Here is a 22,141-nt window from a genome sequence, read left to right as displayed (position 1 = left end):
TGGAAAGAGTCAAAATATAAGATATTAATGCTGCTGCCGCCATCCATTAGCACTTTGGACAGGGTGTAGCCCTCAACTTGGGGAGCCACGACCAACGCTAAACCGCCAGGATTGTCAACTCTTGGCGGGTGATCTTCCATACTCCACGATATAGCTGTTCAGACCAGTGGAGGTACGTGGGAAGCGCCGGCTCAGACACACTATACGCCCGGTGACTCACCTTCTTATCACGTCTGCAAGCATTGGTGGTGAAAACGTGATACTGCCCATTGCTTAACTGTTTGGGATTGCTGCGGAAACCTCCGTTGTCATCCTGACCCTGCGGAGCCCCCTGTGGGGGAGGATGCTGAAAGGCTCCTGGCGGGTTATACTGCCTCTGATGGTGCACCGGATACTGGCCGCTGCTCGGCTGCGGGCCTCCCTAAGGCCCCTGTTCAGGAAAACCGCCGAAGGGGTTCTGTCGTTGGTTGGGTGCGGCAAACTAGTCCTGGCGTTGGTCCGGGTCATCGCTTTGGCTTTTCTTGATCGCCTTCGCCCGAAACTCCCGCATTACGAAGCAGTTCTCCCAGGAGTGAGTCGCCGGACCGTTTGCCGTGGCATGGTGCGGGCAAGGGCCTTTGAGTAGCTCTTCATAGTTATGCGGCCTCTTCCCGCTAAAGCCCCTGTTTTTCTTCCGGCGTTGGTTGCCACTGTTGGCGTTGGTATTGGCGACTAAATCCGAGGGCTCTTCTTGCGGTCTTCGCTTGGCATTGGCTCCTTGATTGTGCCGGTTACGTCCCTGGAACCGGGTATGATTTTTGGATGACTCGCCCTTCTTGGGTGAATTAGCCTTACCGTCCTCATGAGGATCTTTGGTGTCATCCGCTTCAGCGTACCTAGTGAGGGTGTCCATCAGCTCTCCCATGTCTTGGACCTTTCGCTTGAGTCGCCCCAATTTTTGCACCAAGGGTTCATAATGGCAATTCTGCTCGAGGATCAACACAGCCTGAGCCGCCGTAATACCATCTGATGAATGGATAATTTCCGCAACCTGCCGTGACCAATGGTGGGCCGACTCATCAGTGCGCTGAACACAGTGCAGCAGATCAACGATCGTCATCGGATGTTTGCAAGTTCCTCGGAAGTTTTTGATGAATCGCTCTTTCAACTGGGCCCAGGTCTCGATGGAGTTGGGAGGTAAGTTTTTCAGCCAAGTACGTGCTGACCCCTCGAGCATCATCATGAAGTATCTGGCGCAAACTGCCTCGTTTACGTCGAGCATGTCCATGGCGATTTCATAACTCTCGACCCACGATGCCGGCTCAAGGTCCGGGGTGTAGTTAGGCACCTTTCTTGATCCCTTAAAATCTTTGGGCATACTTTCGTTACGAAGGGCGGGGGCCAAGCATGGCACCCCCACTCGCCCACCGCTCCCGACGAGAGGGGCCGGGGCGACTTGGGTGTTCGGGAGATCCCGGCCCGGCGGGTTCTGATGATCAGGCGGGTTGTCGTGAGGGACGGGTCGCAGCCCGCTGTTCACGGCGGGCTGGTCCTCTGGCCGACTCCTGGTGTAACTCTCCTGGGGAGTGGAATGCAACCTATCTGGGCTATGTGAGAACTGGGAATTTTGAACCACCGCCGTCTTCAACATATGAATGGCGTTCCTTGCTTCTATCTCGGCAGGAGTGTTGTCGTGAATCGGAAGAGATCCCAGATGGCGAGTTGCAGCAAGGACGTTGTCCACCGGGTTGGGAAAGTGGCCTTGAGGCGTCTGAAATCGGGGAATACGATCCTCAGCCATCTGAACCGGCGGGTTAGGTGGTTGACCCGGTCCTCCCCCTGGGGCGGCTCCCGCCCCAGGGGTTCGTGGAGTGTCGAGCAGGCGGGTCGGGTTGAGATCATGGGGCAGGCGACCTTGGTGTCTTCGTTGATGGACGGCGTCGGATGCGCGCTGGTGTCTTTTGAGCCGCCAGTTGTCAGTATTTAAGCGCATCCTTTCGGCCGCAATTTGAGCTTGCCGAGTATCGATCCTGGCGGACTCCACCTCGGCATCCCGATGAGCCTTTGCCACTGCTCTCTGAGTTTCGCCAGCTCCGCGTTTATCTCCTCCTGGTTTTCTGGTGTGAGGGGAGTCGCCATCAGCCTTGTGATCTCCACCGCTAATTCCACCAGGACAGCGGCTGGGCTTCTAGACGTCTCGCCGGTTCCATCGCCTCCTGTAGGGTTTTGCGAGGGTTGAGTCGCCCCCGCCATATAAATGGCGATCTGGTGGCGGGTTCGGTCAAGGACTTCGGGGGTCCATGGCTAGCGACAAGCCCCCAAGACAATACCCATGTAGAGACCGGATTGAATCTGAATCACCCATGGATGATTCATCATCAGAGTTGACCGGTGTAGTTTCCTGGGTCGCCGAGCGTTCTGGCTCCTCTGATCCCTGCGTGAACCCAACAAAGACCGGGCGAGTCAGATTTGGCGTCACTACTAGGCGAACGTACCGGGCCGGCTCGACGATGTCGGTAGAGATGTCCGGCTCAGGCACGGATGATCCGATCATGCCGATGAAGATGTTGATCTTGCCGAAGGGGACCCTGTAACCCGATTCGATCGAGCCCGCTTTGGCCCCCCATTGCTGGTTGTTGATGTAGGTCTTCCCGCGGCGGCTCCGGGTCATGAGCCCCGTCGCTTACCCCCCAAACCCTGGTAGGGCACCCTTTGAGAACTCAACTCCACCGTGCGTAGGCCCCACGGTGGGCGCCAACTATCGTGGTTTTGTCACGGCAGATGTCCTCGTGAAAGGACTTAGTAGTGGAGCCATCGCACCTTGGTGGCAACTCAAAGGGGTTGAGCAGGAGAGACACGGCGATTTACCTAGGTTCGGCCCCTCGTGAGGAGGTAAAGACCTACGTCCTGCTTTGAGTTGTATTGATGTGGATTCGATTACAAGGAGGGCGTAACTCGCCAAACCTAGCACTCGATGATTTCTAACCTCCCCCCGTTTCCCTGGGACTCGCCTTTATATACAGGTCGAGTCCCTAGGGTTTACAAGGGTACTTTCCTTCCTACAAATCGTGACCTCAACGATCTCCAAGTCGCCATCTTCCAAAGCTTGGAGACCTTCCGGAAATTGTAAACCGCCACCCAACTTGCGGCCTTGCCAGGCCAAGGCCCGAGTCACGCTCAGATGAATCGCCTGCTTCAGTGACCCGGCCCAACTAGGGCGAGTTATTAACAGGTAATATCCGCAACAGCGGTGCTTAGGCGAAGCCCTACTGGATTAGTTCACCACCACCACCACCACGATGCCGTGTTGGAGAACTCATCTACCTCTCCTCCCCTCTTGCTGGATCAAGAAGGAGGGGATCGTCATCGATCTATAAGTGTGCTGAACACGGAGATGTCGTCCGTTCGGCACTAGATCGGGATGGATCGTGATGGGATCGCGGGACGGGTTGCGATTTGGATCGCGAAGATGTTCCACTACATCAACCGAGTTATATACGCTTCCGCTTACTGATCTACAAGGGTATGTACATTCACTATCCCCTCTAGTAGATGATCATCGCCATGGATATGTATTGCGTGCGCGTAGGAATTTTTTTGTTTCCCATGCGACATTCCCCAACAAGAACATGCTTTAGGTCACCCACCTTTGAGAAGGTGATGACGAAGAGGTCGTTATTGCACGTGAACTTCTCGCCACCGTGTTGTCCGCACCTTCCATGGGTCATGAAGGTCGCCGATGACCGCCTTGGGGTTGACTGGCTATGGCGAGAGAACAGGAGCCACCGCACGCTTTCTCGCTACCTCATGCAGAGCGGCCTCCATTTCGATGACGATCATCCTCTTGCAAGCCCTTTGTTGCGCCGCTAACTCAACGAGTTGTTCCACTAGTGTATAACTGGGCATAAGATGTCTCCCTTTTGGATGGTTTACCCTCCTTTTCTATGTTGTGGTACTTTTATATAAATTGAAATTTAGCTCATTTTATACCTGTGCAATATGTGTGGACGTGCAGTTTGTGCCGTTGAAAAGTCTGTATGTGTGTATTTGAAAGTCTGTGTTGTTGAAAGTGCACTATGTGTTGCTGAAAGTCTATGCTAATATTCAGCCGCATGTAGTAGCCCATCGGAGACGTTCATATTTTTAGCGGAACTATCGCAGGCGGGTCCAAAATTGGAACTATATATGGTATTAGGAGGACGGTGTTCATTGATGAACCTACCTCTAGTTTCTGGCATCCTCGGGTAGTTTTGTGTTCTAAATGTCCTTTGTTTACTGAGTACCTCAGGGCACCCTAGGTCTTACATGGTGATGAGATTTCCATTTAAACTTGCCACATGTTGAATGTTCTCGAACATCATAGTTTGCTCATATGTAAGTGGTCGTTGTATCTCAGGCTGGGTCATTTACCATACACCCAATGACATGACCCAAACTTGATTGTGTCTCCCACGGGATCTATCTGACTAATTGATCCTAGTAGTATAAATGAATTTGTAGTTTCTTTCATTTGTATTCTCATGAAAAATAACTATCTCGTACAAAACCTCGTTTTTTCATTCTTACCAAAATCGTCTCAAACTTGTTGCCATTGCATGATAGCTACTACTAATGTTTGTAGAAGCCACACTACTCATGGGGGCCTTGATTGCCTAGCCCTTCTTGGAGCCCCGTTACTTGAGGATGCTTCATCGTCTTTTCCCAAAAATTGAGGGACAACACAACTCTTGGAAGTGTATCAGTTGTACGTAGCAAGCTTCTCGGTTCACTAATTTTTTTCGATGACATCGTTTGTATGACTTTATTTGTCCTATGAACTTCTGTTCTTCCCTCAGAAAGATCCTTTGGGCCCCTACAATATCAACAATATATTGTGGTGAGCCACTTAAGTCACGTAAACCCGATTCTTCTAAAAAAATGGCCACTTGATGGTTTTCCACCGTCAAAGGTCCAACATTGAAGTGCCGTAACAAAAAATAAAATAATGACAGTAATGAAAGCATAATGGCTCCATAAGGTGGTTTTGGTAATAAATAACAACATATGTATCATTGAACTAATGATTCTATTCAAGTATATTTCAGAAAAGTTCAAAGATGCATTGGCTAAAGGATTGTGAGGAGAGAACCCTTGATGCAAGGAAAGGAATAGGACTGGCCAAGATTCGGCAAGAAGACTCTACATTTTATATTTGTGAGAAATCACTTTTGAGTCCACACGAAAGCCAATACTATTAAAAGGGGGTGAGGTATTTATGATGAATTGGTTGCTCAAGAGCTTAAAGATAGCCACCAAAAATTCTCAACAATTCTCTCATAAAATTCTCTGTCCAAAGCCTTCACATCAAAATTGGTGCCACCCGGAATCCCATTTAAGCCCTACCAATTTTCCCAGTGGCACAACCTTTGCCAAACCCTAATCTCCTAGTACCACCAACTTTCATGTCGGTGCCATGAAAAGTTAGTGACCAACTCCCTGGTATCTCTATTTCAAGAATTGGAATTTCCCAGTTTGAAATTGGTACCACCGAGATTTGGAAACTATCCTAGGCCATTGAATCTGTACCACCAAGATTTATATATTGGTCTCACCGACAATTCAAAAGTTGCCACATTTAGTGCAACTCAATACCATCGGGATTCATTTCGGTGTCACCGGGTTGGCCAATAATGTTGTAACAGTTGGATTTTGGGATATGCCTATATATACCCCTCCACCACCTCTCATTATTAGGAGGAAGCACTCAGAACACTGATGTCTACTACACAACTTGTTCTTGTAGACTCGTGTGGGGCCTCCAAGCGCAGAGTTTTGTATGACAACAACAAATTTCCCTCAAGTGGATGACCTAAGATTTATCAATCAGTGTGAGGCGTACGATGAAGAGGGTCTCTCTCAAACAAACCTGCAACCAAATAATAAAAAGCCTCTTGTGTCCCCAACACAACAAATACAATGGGAATTTGTATAGGTGCACTAGTTTGATGAAGAGATGGTAATACAAGTGTAGTAATGATAGTAGATATAATTTTTTGTAATCTGAAAATATAAAAACAGCAAGGTAGCAAGTAAAAAAGTAAGCATTAACGGTATTACAATGCTTAAAAATGAGGCCTAGGGCCTGTACTTTTGCTAGTGCAATCTCTCAACAATGCTAATATAATTGGATCACATAGTGGACTCTCATGGAAAGAAAATGGGTTTAAGAGTTTTTGAATGCACAAGTAGTATCTCTACTTAGTATGAAGTTTTGGATAGCAAAAGGTTCTAAGAAAACACCACATGTTGGAGGATCCATAACAATATAACTTCTATGAAAATATACACAACCATAACTCATTACGTTGTCTTCCTTGTCCAATTTCAACTAATTTTCTCAAGTTTGAAAATAATTAATGGGTATTCACAATCATAGAATATGTCCAAGATAAAATATTTATATGTGAAATTCTCTTCCTTATACCAATCATTCATGAATTGCTTGTATGACCAATATTGTGATTGTCAAACTTTAATAGATTTTACTTTATAAACCAGATGTGAAGCTACTGCCAAGCATAAATCACACTGATAATTTCATATTTATTATAATTCATTGATTCACAATTTACTCATAGTATATAAGTTAAGCTTGAGAGTAAACATCAAACTACTCTTCAAAAGATATAAGTGAAGATCAATGAGTAGGTAAACAATCAAGTAGATATGTGAGGGCTCTCTCTCTCTCTATAAATATTTTCAGATCTGAGTATTTTATTAAACAGCAAGCAAACAAAAATAACACTCCAATAATAGCACATATCATGTGGACTAATAAAACTTTAGGCTCAATATAGGCTAATTGATAGTTGTTGATGAAGAGTGCATAGCATCCCCAAGCTTAGATGCTTGAGACTTCTTGAAATATTTACTTGGGGTGCCTTGGGAATCCCCAGTCTTGAGCTTTTGTATCTCGTTCAATCCTCTCATACCCCGGTTTTACCTAAGTCTTCAAAAACTTCATCCACACAAACTCGAAAAGAACTCGTGAGATAGGTTAGTACACATAAGAATAAATCAACACTTCATGTACTGCCAAGACAAGTTGCATCATAATTTTCAAAAATTATCTACTATTTACTATCATTTACTCAATTTATATCTACACATATAGGCTATGGAAACTATAGGATAAGTAGATAACAAAACTATGACAGCAATCTATCTAAACAGGACAGTCTGTAGCAATCTATTTAAAACGTGTACTTAAGTATCTCCAAAAATTCTGAACATTTAGGACATGATAAATAATTTGTAACACAGTAAGATGGTGCTCAGCGAACTCTCTCGGCACACCAGGCATGTCAGAAGGTTTCCATGCGAAGATGTCCCGATTCTCACAGATGAATTCGATGAGCGCGCTTTCCTATTTGGGATCCAGACCCGTCCTGATGGTGAACTGCTTGGATGAGTCGCCAGGAACGAAATCGATTGTTTTAGTGTCATCCGTTGGTTTGAACTTGAGGGGCGACTCAGCATCTGTCGTCGACTTCTTCAGGAGTGACATGTCTACCGGGTCAACATTGGCCCGATGGTGTTTGAGCTCCTCTGCAGCGCACGCGACTTCCGCATAAGCCGCGTCCCCTTCTTCACATTCCTTTGCAGTCCTTCCATCCCCATCGACCGTGATGGGTCCCTTGGGACCGGGAATCTTGAGCTTAAGGTAAACATAGCACGGGCGAGCCATGAAGCGGGCGTAAGCCGGCCGCCCAAATAACGTATGGTAGGGGCTTTTCAATTTGACCACCTCGAATATCAGTGACTCGGACCTGTATTTCTGCGTCGTTCCAAACGCCACTGTGAGTCTGACTTGGCCTATGGGGTAGGCCGACTTGCCCAGGATGATTCCGTGGAAAACCGTGGTTGAAGGCATCAGGTCCTTTTCCAATAGGTTCATCCTTTGGAAAGTCTCAAAATATAAGATATTAATGCTATTGCCGCCATCCATTAGCACTTTGGACAGGGTGTAGCCCCCAACTTGGGGAGCCACGACCAACGCTAAATCGCCAGGATTGTCAACTCTCGGCGGGTGATCCTCCCTACTCCATGATATGGCTGTTCAGACCAGTGGAGGTACCTGGGAAGCGCCGGCTCAGACACACTATACGCCCGGTGACTCACCTTCTTATCACGTCTGCAAGCATTGGTGGTGAAAACGTGATACTGCCCATTGCTTAACTGTTTGGGATTGCTGCGGAAACCTCCGTTGTCATCCTGACCCTGCGGAGCCCCCTGTGGGGGCGGCTGCTGAAAGGCTCCTGGTGTTGGAATTATGCCCTAGAGGCAATAATAAATATAGTTATTATTATAATTCCTGTATCAAGATAATCGTTTATTATCCATGCTATAATTGTATTGAATGAAGACTCACTTACATGTGTGGATACATAGACAAAACACTGTCCCTAGCAAGCCTCTAGTTGCCTAGCCAGTTGATCGAAGATAGTCAGTGTCTTCTGATTATGAACAAGGTGTTGCTGCTTGATAACTGGATCACGTCATTAGGAGAATCACGTGATGGACTAGACCCAAACTAATAGATGTAGCATGTTGATCGTGTCATTTTGTTGCTATTGTTTTCTGCGTGTCAAGTATTTATTCCTATGACCATGAGATCATATAACTCACTGACACCGGAGGAATACTTTGTGTGTATCAAACGTCGCAACGTAACTGGGTGACTATAAAGATGCTCTACAGGTATCTCCGAAGGTGTTAGTTGAGTTAGTATGGATCAAGACTGGGATTTGTCACTCCGTGTGACAGAGAGGTATCTCGGGGCCCACTCGGAAATGCAACATCACATACAAGCCTTGCAAGCAATGTAACTTAGTGTAAGTTGCGGGATCTTGTATTACGGAATGAGTAAAGAGACTTGCCGGTAAACGAGACTGAAATTGGTATGCGGATACTGACGATCGAATCTCGGGCAAGTAAGATACCGAAGGACAAAGGGAATGACATACGGGATTATATGAATCCTTGACACTGAGGTTCAAACGATAAGATCTTCGTAGAATATCTAGGATCCAATATGGGCATCCAGGTCCGGCTATTGGATATTGACCGAGGAGTCTCTCGGGTCATGTCTACATAGTTCTTGAACCCGCAGGGTCTGCACACTTAAGGTTCGGATTTTGTTTTATGCGTATTTGAGTTATATGGTTGGTTACCGAATGTTGTTTGGAGTCCCGAATGAGATCACGGACGTCATGAGGGTTTCCAGAATGGTCCGGAAACGAAGATTGATATATAGGATGACCTCATTTGATTACCGGAAGGTTTTCGGAGTTACCGGTAATGTACCGGGAATGACGAATGGGTTCCGGGAGTTCACCGGGGGGGGGGGCAACCCACCCCGGGGAAGCCCATAGGCCTTGAGGGTGGCGCACCAGCCCTTAGTGGGCTGGTGGGACAGCCCAAAAGGGCCCTTTGCGCATTGAAAGAAAAATCAAAGAGAAAAAAAGAGGAGGTGGGAAGGGAAGGAAGGACTCCCACCCACCAAACCAAGTCCAACTCGGTTTGGGGGGGAGACGTTCCCCCCTTGGCTCGGCCGACCCCCTTGGGGCTCCTTGAGCCCCAAGGCAAAGCCCCCCCTCTCCCACCTATATATACGGAGGTTTTAGGGCTGATTTGAGACGACTTTTCCACGGCAGCCCGACCACACACCTCCACGGTTTTTCCTCTAGATCGCGTTTCTGCGGAGCTCGGGCGGAGCCCTGCTGAGACAAGGTCATCACCAACCTCCGGAGCGCCGTCACGCTGCCGGAGAACTCTTCTACCTCTCCGTCTCTCTTGCTGGATCAAGAAGGCCGAGATCATCGTCGAGCTGTACGTGTGCTGAACACGGTGTTGCCGTCCGTTCGGTGCTAGATCGTGGGACTGATCGCGGGATTGTTCGCGGGGCGGATCGAGGGACGTGAGGACGTTCCACTACATCAACCGTGTTCGCTAACGCTTCTGCTGTACGGTCTACGAGGGTACGTAGATCACTCATCCCGTCTCGTAGATGGACATCACCATGATAGGTCTTCGTGCGCGTAGGAAAATTGTTGTTTCCCATGCGACGTTCCCCAACAGTGGCATCATGAGCTAGGTTCATGCGTAGATATCTTCTCGAGTAGAACACAAAAGTTTTTGTGGGCGGTGATGTGCGTTTTGCTGCCCTCCTTAGTCTTTTCTTGATTCCGTGGTATTGTTGGATTGAAGCGGCTTGGACCGACATTACTCGTACGCTTACGAGAGACTGGTTTCATCGCTACGAGTAACCCCGTTGCTCAAAGATGACTGGCAAGTGTCGGTTTCTCCAACTTTAGTTGAATCGGATTTGACTGAGGAGGTCCTTGGATGAGGTTAAATAGCAACTCATATATGTCCGTTGTGGTGTTTGCGTAAGTAAGATGCGATCCTACTAGATACCCGTGGTCACCACATAAAACATGCAACAACAAAATTAGAGGACGTCTAACTTGTTTTTGCAGGGTATGCTTGTGATGTGATATGGCCAACGATGTGATGTGATATATTGGATGTATGAGATGATCATGTTGTAATAGATAATATCGACTTGCACGTCGATGGTACGGCAACCGGCAGGAGCCATAGGGTTGTCTTTATACTAACGTTTGTGCTTGCAGATGCGTTTACTATTTTGCTAGGATGTAGCTTTAGTAGTAATAGCATGAGTAGCACGACAACCCCGATGGCGACACGTTGATAGAGATCGTGGTGTGGCGCCGGTGACAAGAAGATCGTGCCGGTGCTTTGGTGATGGAGATCAAGAAGCATGTGATGATGGCCATATCATGTCACTTATGAATTGCATGTGATGTTAATCCTTTTATGCACCTTATTTTGCTTAGAACGACGGTAGCATTATGAGGTGATCTCTCACTAAAATTTCAAGACGAAATTGTGTTCTCCCCGACTGTGCACCGTTGCTACAGTTCGTCGTTTCGAGACACCACGTGATGATCGGGTGTGATAGACTCAACGTTCACATACAACGGGTGCAAAACAGTTGCGCACGCGGAACACTCGGGTTAAGCTTGGCGAGCCTAGCATGTGCAGACAGGGCCTCGAAACACATGAGACCAAAAGGTCGATCATGAATCATATAGATGATATGATTAGCATAGGGATGCTTACCACTGAAACTATACTCAACTCACGTGATGATCGGACTTGAGCTAGTGTAAGTGGATCATGAACCACTCAAATGACTAGAGAGATGTACTTTTTGAGTGGGAGTTTAGCGAATAATTTGATTAAGTTAAACTCTAATTATCTTGAACATAGTCTAAGTCCACTTTGAATATATTTGTGTTGTAGATCATGGCTCACGCGACAGTCACCCTGAATTTTAATACGTTCCTAGAGAAAGCTAAGTTGAAAGATGATGGAAGCAACTTTGTAGACTGGGCTCATAATCTTAAGCTAATCTTACAAGCTGGGAAAAAGGATTATGTCCTTAATGCTGCGCTAGGAGATGAAGCACCCGCTACGGCTGATCAGGATGTTAAGAACGCTTGGTTAGCATGTAAGGAGGACTACTCAGTAGTTCAATGTGCAGCCTTGTATGGCTTAGAACCGGGACTTCAACGTCGCTTTGAGCGTCATGGAGCATTTGAGATGTTCCAGGAGTTGAAGTTTATCTTTCAGAAGAACGCCCGGATCGAGAGGTATGAGACCTCCGATAAATTCTATGCTTGCAACATGGAGGAGAACTCGTCTGTCAGTGAACATGTGCTCAAAATGTCTGGGTACTCAAACCGTCTAGCTGAGCTGGGGATTGAACTCCTGCAAGAGGCTATCACTGACAGAATCCTTCAATCACTGCCGCCAAGCTATAAAGGCTTTGTGTTGAACTACAACATGCAAGGGATGAACAAGTCTCCCGGCGAGTTGTTTGCGATCCTGAAAGTCGCAGAGTCTGAACTCCGTAAAGAGCATCAAGTGTTGATGGTGAATAAGACCACTAGTTTCAAGAGAAACGGCAAAGGCAAGAAGGGTAATTCAAAGAAGAGCGGCAAGCCTGTTGCCAATCCGACGAAGAAACCCAGAGCTGGACCTAAGCCTGAAACAGAGTGTTACTATTGCAAGGGTATGGGTCACTGGAAGCGCAATTGCCCCAAGTATCTGGCAGATAAGAAGGCGGCCAAAGAAAAATCTGGTATATTTGATATACATGTTATTGATGTGTACTTAACCGGCTCTCGTAGTAGTGCCTTGGTATTCGATACCGGTTCTGTTGCTCATATTTGCAACTCGAAACAGGAACTGCGGAATAGACGAAGTCTGGCGAAAGATGAAGTGACGATGCGCGTAGGAAATGGTTCCAAGGTTGATGCAATCGCCGTCGGCACAGTTTCACTTTGGTTACCATCAGGATTAGTTATGAACTTGAATCATTGTTATTTAGTGCCTGCGTTGAGCATGAACATTATATTTGGATCTTGTTTATTGCGAGACGGTTACTCTTTTAAGTCAGAGAATAATGGTTGTTCTATTTCTATGAGTAACATCTTTTATGGTCATGCACCCAATGTGAGAGGATTGTTCATATTGAATCTTGATAGCGATACACACATACATAACATTGAGACCAAAAGAGTTAGATTTAACAATGATAGCGCCATATTTTTGTGGCACTGCCGCTTAGGTCATATTGGTGTAAAGCGCATGAAGAAACTCCATGCCGATGGACTTTTGGAGTCACTTGACTTTGATTCACTTGACACGTGCGAACCATGCCTCATGGGCAAGATGACTAAAACTCCGTTCTCCAGAACAATGGAGCGTGCAAGTGACTTGTTGGAAATCATACATACCGATGTGTGTGGTCCGATGAGCGTAGAGGCACTCGACGGATATCGTTATTTTCTCACCTTCACTGACGATTTGAGTAGATATGGTTATGTCTACTTAATGAAGCACAAGTCTGAAACATTTGAAAAGTTCAAGCAATTTTAGAGTGAAGTTGAAAATCATCGTAACAAGAAGATCAAGTTCCTACGGTCTGATCGTGGGGGTGAATATCTGAGTTCCGAGTTTGGTGCTCACTTAAGACAATGTGGAATTGTTTCACAGTTGACACCGCCTGGAACACCACAGCGTAATGGTGTGTCCGAACGTCGTAATCGTACTTTATTAGAGATGGTGCGATCTATGATGTCTCTTACCGATTTGCCGTTATCGTTTTGGGGTTATGCATTAGAAACAGCTGCATTCACTTTAAATAGGGCACCATCAAAATCCGTTGAGACGACACCATATGAACTGTGGTATGGCAAAAGGCCAAAGTTGTCGTTTCTTAAAGTTTGGGGATGTGATGCTTATGTCAAAAAGCTTCTGTCTGAAAAGCTGGAACCCAAAGCGGAAAGGTGCGTCTTCCTAGGTTACCCAAAAGAGACAATTGGGTACACCTTCTATCTCAAATCCGAGGGCAAAGTGTTTGTTGCTAAAAACGGAGCTTTTCTCGAGAAGGAGTTTCTCTCGAGAGAATTGAGTGGGAGGAAGATAAAACTTGACGAGGTTGTCGAACCTCTCATCCCTCTGGATGGTGGCGCAGGGCAAGGGGAAACCTCTGTCGTTGCAACGCCGGCTGAGGAGGAAGTTAATGATGGTGATCATGAAACTCCGGTTCAAGTTTCTGTCGAACCACGCAGGTCGACGAGACCACGTGCTGCTCCAGAGTGGTACGGTAATCCCGTCTTATCAATCATGTTGTTGGACAACAATGAACCTGCAAATTATGAAGAAGCAATGGTGGGCCCGGATTCCAACAAATGGCTAGAAGCCATGAAGTCCGAGATAGGATCCATGTATGAGAACAAAGTGTGGACTTTGGAGGTACTGCCTGAGGGCCGCAAGGCTATTCAGAACAAATGGATCTTTAAGAGGAAGACGGACGCTGACGGCAATGTGACCGTTTATAAAGCTCGACTTGTGGCAAAGGGTTTTTCACAAGTTCAAGGAGTTGACTACGATGAGACATTATCACCCGTAGCGATGCTTAAGTCCGTCAGAATCATGTTAGCAATAGCTGCATTTTTCGATTATGAAATCTGGCAGATGGATGTCAAAACGGCGTTCCTTAACGGTTTCCTTAAAGAAGAATTGTATATGATGCAACCCGAAGGTTTTGTCGATCCTAAGAATGCTAACAAGGTGTGCAAGCTCCAGCGATCCATTTATGGACTGGTGCAAGCATCTCGGAGTTGGAACAAACGCTTTGATGAGGTGATCAAAGCATTTGGATTTATACAAGTGATTGGAGAATCTTGTATTTACAAGAAAGTGAGTGGGAGCTCTGTGGCGTTTCTAATATTATATGTGGATGACATATTGCTGATTGGAAACAACATGGAGTTTTTGGAGAGCATAAAGGATTAATTGAATAAAAGTTTCTCTATGAAGGACCTAGGAGAAGCTGCTTACATTCTAGGCATTAAGATCTATAGGGATAGATCAAAACGCCTGATAGGACTTTCACAAAGCACATACCTTGATAAAGTTTTGAAGAGGTTCAAAATGGAATAGTCCAAAAAAGGGTTCTTGCCAGTTTTACAAGGTACGAGATTGAGTAAGACTCAGTGTCCAGCAACTGATGAAGATAGAGAGCATATGCGCTCCGTCTCCTATGCTTCAGTCATAGGTTCTATCATGTATGCAATGTTGTGCACTAGACCGGATGTTAGCCTGGCCATAAGTATGGCAGGTAGGTTCCAGAGTAATCCAGGAGTGGATCACTGGACAGCGGTCAAGAATATCCTGAAGTACCTGAAAAGGACTAAGGAGATGTTTCTCGTGTATGGAGGTGATGAAGAGCTCGCCGTAAAAGGTTACGTCGATGCAAGCTTTGACACATATCCGGACGACTCTAAGTCGCAAACCGGATACGTATTTATTCTTAATGGGGGTGCGGTAAGCTGGTGCACTTCCAAGCAAAGCGTCATAGCAGATTCTACATGTGAAGCGGAGTACATGGCTGCCTCGGAGGCGGCTAAGGAGGGTTTCTGGATGAAGCAGTTCATGACGGATCTTGGAGTGGTGCCAAGCGCACTGAATCCAATAACCTTGTTCTGTGACAACACGGGTGCCATTGCCTTAGCAAAGGAACGACGGTTTCACAAGAAGTCCAGACACATCAAACAACGCTTCAACCTCATCCGCGACTACGTCGAAGGAGAGGACGTAAATATATGCAAAGTGCACACAGATCTGAATGTAGCAGACCCGCTGACTAAACCTCTTCCACGGCCAAAGCATGATCAACACCAGAACTGTATGGGTGTTAGATTTATTACAATGTAATTCGCATGATGATGTGAGGGCTAGATTATTGACTCTAGTGCAAGTGGGAGACTGTTGGAATTATGCCCTAGAGGCAATAATAAATATAGTTATTATTATAATTCCTGTATCAAGATAATCGTTTATTATCCATGCTATAATTGTATTGAATGAAGACTCATTTACATGTGTGGATACATAGACAAAACACTGTCCCTAGCAAGCCTCTAGTTGGCTAGCCAGTTGATCAAAGATAGTCAGTGTCTTCTGATTATGAACAAGGTGTTGTTGCTTGATAACTGGATCACGTCATTAGGAGAATCACGTGATGGACTAGACCCAAACTAATAGACGTAGCATGTTGATCGTGTCATTTTGTTGCTACTGTTTTCTGCGTGTCAAGTATTTGTTCCTATGACCATGAGATCATATAACTCACTGACATCGGAGGAATTCTTTGTGTGTATCAAACGTCGCAATGTAACTGGGTGACTATAAAGATGCTCTACAGGTATGTCCGAAGGTGTTAGTTGAGTTAGTATGGATCAAGACTGTGATTTGTCACTCCGTGTGACGGAGAGGTATCTCGGGGCCCACTCGGTAATGCAACATCACCCACAAGCCTTGCAAGCAATGTAACTTAGTGTAAGTTGCGGGATCTTGTATTACGGAACGAGTAAAGAGACTTGCCGGTAAACGAGATTGAAATAGGTATGCGGATACTGACGATCGAATCTCGGGAAAGTAACATACCGAAGGACAAAGGGAATGACATACGGGATTATGTGAATCCTTGACACTGAGGTTCAAACGATAAGATCTTCGTAGAATATGTAGGATCCAATATGGGCATCTAGGTCCCGCTATTGGATATTGACCGAGGAGTCTCTCGGGTCATGTCTACATAGTTCTCGAACCCGCGGGGTTTGCACACTTAAGGTTCGACGTTGTTTTATGCGTATTTGAGTTATATGGTTAGTTACTGAATGTTGTTCGGAGTCCCGGATGAGATCACGGACGTCACGAGGGTTTCCAGAATGGTCCGGAAACGAAGATTGATATATAGGATGACCTCATTTGATTACCGGAAGGTTTTCGGTGTTACCGGGAATGTACCGGGAATGATGAATGGGTTCCGGGAGTTCAACGGGGGGGGGGGGCAACCCACCCCGGGGAAGCCCATAGGCCTTGAGGGTGGCGCACCAGCCCTTAGTGGTCTGGTGGGACAGCCCAAAAGGTCCCTATGCGCATTAAAAGAAAAATCAAAGAGAAAGAAAAAAAGAGGAGGTGGGAAGGGAAGGAAGGACTCCCACCCACCAAACCAAGTCCAACTCGGTTTGGGGGGGGGGAGACCTTCCCCCCTTGGCTCGGCCGAGCTCGGGCGGAGCCCTGCTGAGACAAGGTCATCACCCAACCTCCGGAGCGCCGTCACGCTGCCGGAGAACTCTTCTACCTCTCCGTCTCTCTTGCTGGATCAAGAAGGCCGAGATCATCGTCGAGTTGTACGTGTGCTGAACGCGGAGGTGCCGTCCGTTTGGTGCTAGATCGTGGGACTGATCGCGGGATAGTTCGCAGGGCGGATCAGGGACGTGAGGACGTTCCACTACATCAACCGCGTTCACTAACACTTCTGTTGTACGGTCTACAAGGGTACGTTGATCACTCATCCCCTCTCGTAGATGGACATCACCATGATAGGTCTTCGTGCGCGTAGGAAAATTTTTGTTTCCCATGCAACGTTCCCCAACACCTGGCGGGTTATACCGCCGCTGATGGTGCACCGGATACTGGCCGCTGCTCGGCTGCGGGCCTCCCTGAGGCCCCTGTTCGAGAAAACCGCCGAAGGGGTTCTGTCGTTGGTTGGGTGCGGCAAACTGCTCCTGGCGTTGGTCCGGGTCATCGCTTTGGCTTTTCTTGATCGCCTCCGCCCGAAACTCCCGCATTACGAAGCAGTTCTCCCAGGAGTGAGTCGCCGGACCGTTTGCCGTGGCATGGTGCGGGCAAGGGCCTTTGAGTAGCTCTTCATAGTTACGCGGCCTCTTCCCGCTAAAGCCCCTGTTTTTCTTCCGGCGTTGGTTGCCACTGTTGGCGTTGGTATTGGCGACTAAATCCGAGGGCTCCTCTTGTGGTCTTCGCTTGCCATTGGCTCCTTGATTGTGGCGGTTACGTCCCTGGAACCGGGTATGATTTTTGGATGACTCGCCCTTCTTGGGTGAATTAGCCTTACCGTCCTCATGAGGATCTTTGGTGTCATCCGCTTCAGCGTACCTAGTGAGGGTGTCCATCAGCTCTCCCATGTCTTGGACCTTTCGCTTGAGTCGCCCCAATTTTTGCACCAAGGGCTCGTAATGGCAATTCTGCTCGAGGATCAACACAGCCTGAGCCGCCGTAATACCATCTGACGAATGGATAATTTCCGCAACCCGCCGTGACCAATGGTGGGCCGACTCATCAGAGCGCTGAACACAGTGCTGCAGATCGACGATCGTCATCGGACGTTTGCAAGTTCCTCGGAAGTTTCTGATGAATCGCTCTTTCAACTGGGCCCAGGTCTGGATGGAGTTGGGAGGTAAGTTTTTCAGCCAAGTACGTGCTGACCCCTCGAGCATGATCGTGAAGTATCTGGCGCAAACTGCCTCGTTTACGTCGAGCATGTCCATGGCAATTTCATAACTCTCGACCCACGATGCCGGCTCAAGGTCCGGGGTGTAGTTAGGCACCTTTCTTGATCCCTTAAAATCTTTGGGCATCCTTTTGTTACGAAGGGCGGGGGCCAAGCATGGCACCCCCACTCGCCCACCGCTCCCGACGAGAGGGGCCGGGGCGACTTGGGTGTTCGGGAGATCCCGGCCCGGCGGGTTCTGATGATTAGGCGGGTTGTCGTGAGGGACGGGTCACAGCCCGCTGTTCACGGCGGGCTGGTCCTCTGGCCGACTCCTGGTGTAACTCGCCTGGGGAGTGGAATGCAACCTATCTGGGCTATGTGAGAACTGGGCATTTTGAACCACCGCCGTCTTCAACATCTGAATGGCGTTCCTTGCTTCTATCTCGGCAGGAGTGTTGTTGTGAATCGGAAGAGATCCTAGATGCCGGGTTGGAAAAGTGGCCTTGAGGCGTCCGGAATTGGGGAATGCGATCCTCAGCCGTCTGAACCGGCGGGTTAGGTGTTTGACCCGGTCCTCCCCCTGGGGCGGCTCCTGCCCCAGGGGTTCGTGGAGTGTCGAGCAGGCGGGTCGGGTTGAGATCATGGGGCAGGCGACCTTGGTGTCTCCGTTGATGGACGGTGTCGGATGCGCGCTGATGTCTTTCGAGCCGCCAGTTGTCAGTATTTAAGCGCATCCTTTCGACCGCAATTTGAGCTTGCCGAGTATCGATCCTGGCGGACTCCACCTCGGCATCCCGATGAGCCTTTGCCACTGCTCTCTAAGTTTCGCCAGCTCCGCGTTTATCTCCTCCTGGTTTTCTGGTGTGAGGGGAGTCACCATCAGCCTTGTGATCTCCGCCGCTAATTCCACCAGGACAGCGGCTGGGCTTCTAGACGTCTCGCCGGTTCCATCGCCTCCTGTAGGGTTTTGCGAGGGTTGAGTCGCCCCCGCCATATAAATGGCGATCTGGTGGCGGGTTCGGTCAAGGACTTCGGGGTCCATGGCTAGCGACAAGCACCCAAGACTATCCTCATGTAGAGACCGGATTGAATCTGAATCGCCCATGGATGATTCGTCATCAGAGTTGACCGGTGTAGTTTCCTGGGTCGCCGAGCGTTCTGGCTCCTCTAATCCCTGCATGAACCCAACAAAGACCGGGCGAGTCAGATTTGGCGTCACTACTGGGCGAACGTACCTGGCCGGCTCGACGATCTCGGTGGAGATGTCCGGCTCAGGCACGGATGATCCGATCATGCCGATGAAGATGTTGATCTTGCCGAAGGGGACCCTGTAACCCGATTCGATCGAGCCCGCTTCGGCCCCCCATTGCTGGTTGTTGATGTAGGTCTTCCCACGGCGGCTCCGGGTCATGAGCCCTGTCGCGTACCTCCCAAACCCTGGTAGGGCTCCCTTTGAGAACTCAACTCCACCGTGCATAGGCCCCACGGTGGGCGCCAACTGTTGTGGTATTGTCACGGCAGATGTCCTCGTGAAAGGACTTAGTACTGGATCCATCGCACCTTGGTGACGACTCAAAGGGGTTGAGCAGGAGAAACACGGCGATTTACCCAGGTTCGGCCCCTCGTGAGGAGGTAAAGACCTACGTCCTGCTTTGAGTTGTATTGATGTGGATTCGATTACAAGGAGGGCGTAACTCGCCAAACCTAGCACTCGATGATTTCTAACCCCCCCCCCCCGTTTCCCTGGGACTCGCCTTTATATACAGGTCGAGTCCCTAGGGTTTACAAGGGTACTTTCCTTCCTACAAATCGTGACCTCAACGATCTCCAAGTCGCCATCTTCCAAAGCTTGGAGACCTTCCGGAAATTGTAAACCGCCACCCAACTTGCGGCCTTGCCAGGCCAAGGCCCGAATCACGCTCGGATGAATCGCCTGCTTCGGTGACCCGGCCCAACTAGGGCGAGTTATTAACACGTAATATCCCCAACAACGGTGCTTGGGCGAAGCTCTGCTGGATTAGTTCACCACCACCACCACCACCATGACGCCGTGTTGGAGAACTCATCTACCTCTCCTCCCCTCTTGCTGGATCAAGAAGGAGGGGATCGCATCGATCTATAAGTGTGCTGAACACGAAGATGTCGTCCGTTCGGCACTAGATCGGGATGGATCGTGATGGGATCGCGGGACGGGTTGCGATTTGGATCGCGAAGATGTTCCACTACATCAACCGCGTTATATACGCTTCCGCTTAGTGATCTACAAGGGTATGTACATTCACTATCCCCTGATCATCGCCATGGATATGTATTGCGTGCGCGTAGGAATTTTTTTGTTTCCCATGCGACATTCCCCAACAACAACATGCTTTAGGTCACCCTCCTTTGAGAAGGTGATGACGAAGAGGTCGTTATTGCATGTGAACTTCTCGCCACCATGTTGTCCGCACCTTCCATGGGTCATGAAGGTCGCCGATGACCGCCTTGGGGTTGACCGGCTATGGCGAGAGAACAGGAGCCACCGCACGCTTTCTCGCTACCTCACGCGGAGCGGCCTCCATTTCGATGACGATCATCCTCTTGCAAGCCCTTTGTTGCGCCGCTAACTCAACGATGGTTCCACTAGTGTATAATTGGGCATAAGATGTCTCCCTTTTGGATGGTTTACCCTCCTTTTCTATGTTGTGGTACTTTTATATAAATAAAAATTTAGCTCATTTTATACCTGTGCAATATGTGTGGAAGTGCAGTTTGTGCCGTTGAAAAGTCTGTATGTGTGTATTTGAAAGTCTGTGTTGTTGAAAGTGCACTCTGTGTTGCTGAAAGTCTATGCTAATATTCAGCCACATGTAGTAGCCCATCGGAGACGTTCATATTTTTAGCGGAACTATCGGAGGCAGGTCCAAAATTGGAACTACATATAGTATTAGGAGGACGGTGTTCATTGATGAACCTACCTCTAGTTTCTGGCATCCTCGGGTAGTTTTGTGTTCTAAATGTCCTTTGTTTACTGAGTACCTCAGGGCACCCTAGGTCTTACATGGTGATGAGATTTCCATTTAAACTTGGTACATGTTGAATGTTCTCGAACATCATAGTTTGGTCATATGTAAGTGGTCGTTGTATCTCAGGCTGGGTCATTTACCATACACCCGATGACATGACCTAAACTTTATTGTGTCTCCCACGGGATCTATCTGACTAATTGATCCTAGTAGTATAAATGAATTTGTAGTTTCTTTCATTTGTATTCTCATGAAAAATAACTATCTCGTACAAAACCTCGTGTTTTCATTCTTACCAAAATCGTCTCAAACTTGTTGCCATTGGGTGATAGCTACTACTAATGTTTGTAGAAGCCACACTACTCATGGGGGCCTTGATTGCCTAGCCCTTCGCGGAGCCCCGTTACCTGAGGATGCTTCATTGTCTTTTCCCAAAAATTGAGGGACAACACAACTCTTGGAAGTGTATCAGTTGCACGTAGCAAGCTTCTCGGTTCACTAATTTTTTTCGATGACATCGTTTGTGTGACTTTATTTGTCCTATGAATTCATGTTCTTCCCTCAGAAAGATCCTTTGGGCCCCTACAATATCAACAATATATTGTGGTGAGCCACTTAAGTCACGTAAACCCGATTCTTCTAAAAAAATGGCCACTTGACGGTTTTCCACCGTCAAAGGTCCAACATTGAAGTGTCGTAACAAAAAATAAAATAATGACAGTAATGAAAGCATAATGGCTCCATAAGGTGGTTTTGGTAATAAATAACAACATATGTATCATTGAACTAATGATTCTATTCAAGTATATTTCAGAAAAGTTCAAAGATGCATTGGCTAAAGGATTGTGAGGAGAAAACCCCTAATGCAAGGAAAGGAATAGGACTGGCCAAGATTCAGCAAGAAAACTCTACATTTTATATTTGTGAGAAATCACTTTTGAGTCCACACGAAAGCCAATACTATTAAAAGGGGGTGAGGTATTTATGATGAATTGGTTGCTCAAGAGCTTAAAGATAGCCACCCAAAATTCTCAACAATTCTCTCATAAAATTCTCTGTCCAAAGCCTTCACATCAAAATTGGTGCCACCAAGAATTCCATTTAAGCCCTACCAATTTTCCCAGTGGCACAACCTTTGCCAAACCCTAACCTCCTAGTACCACCAACTTTCATGTCGGTGCCATGAAAAGTGAGTGACCAACTCCCTGGTATCTCTATT

The sequence above is a fragment of the Hordeum vulgare genome, chromosome 1H (assembly GCF_904849725.1).
Source record: "Hordeum vulgare subsp. vulgare chromosome 1H, MorexV3_pseudomolecules_assembly, whole genome shotgun sequence".
Taxonomy (NCBI): Eukaryota; Viridiplantae; Streptophyta; class Magnoliopsida; order Poales; family Poaceae; genus Hordeum; species Hordeum vulgare.
Note: the sequence above shows the minus strand (reverse complement) of the source record.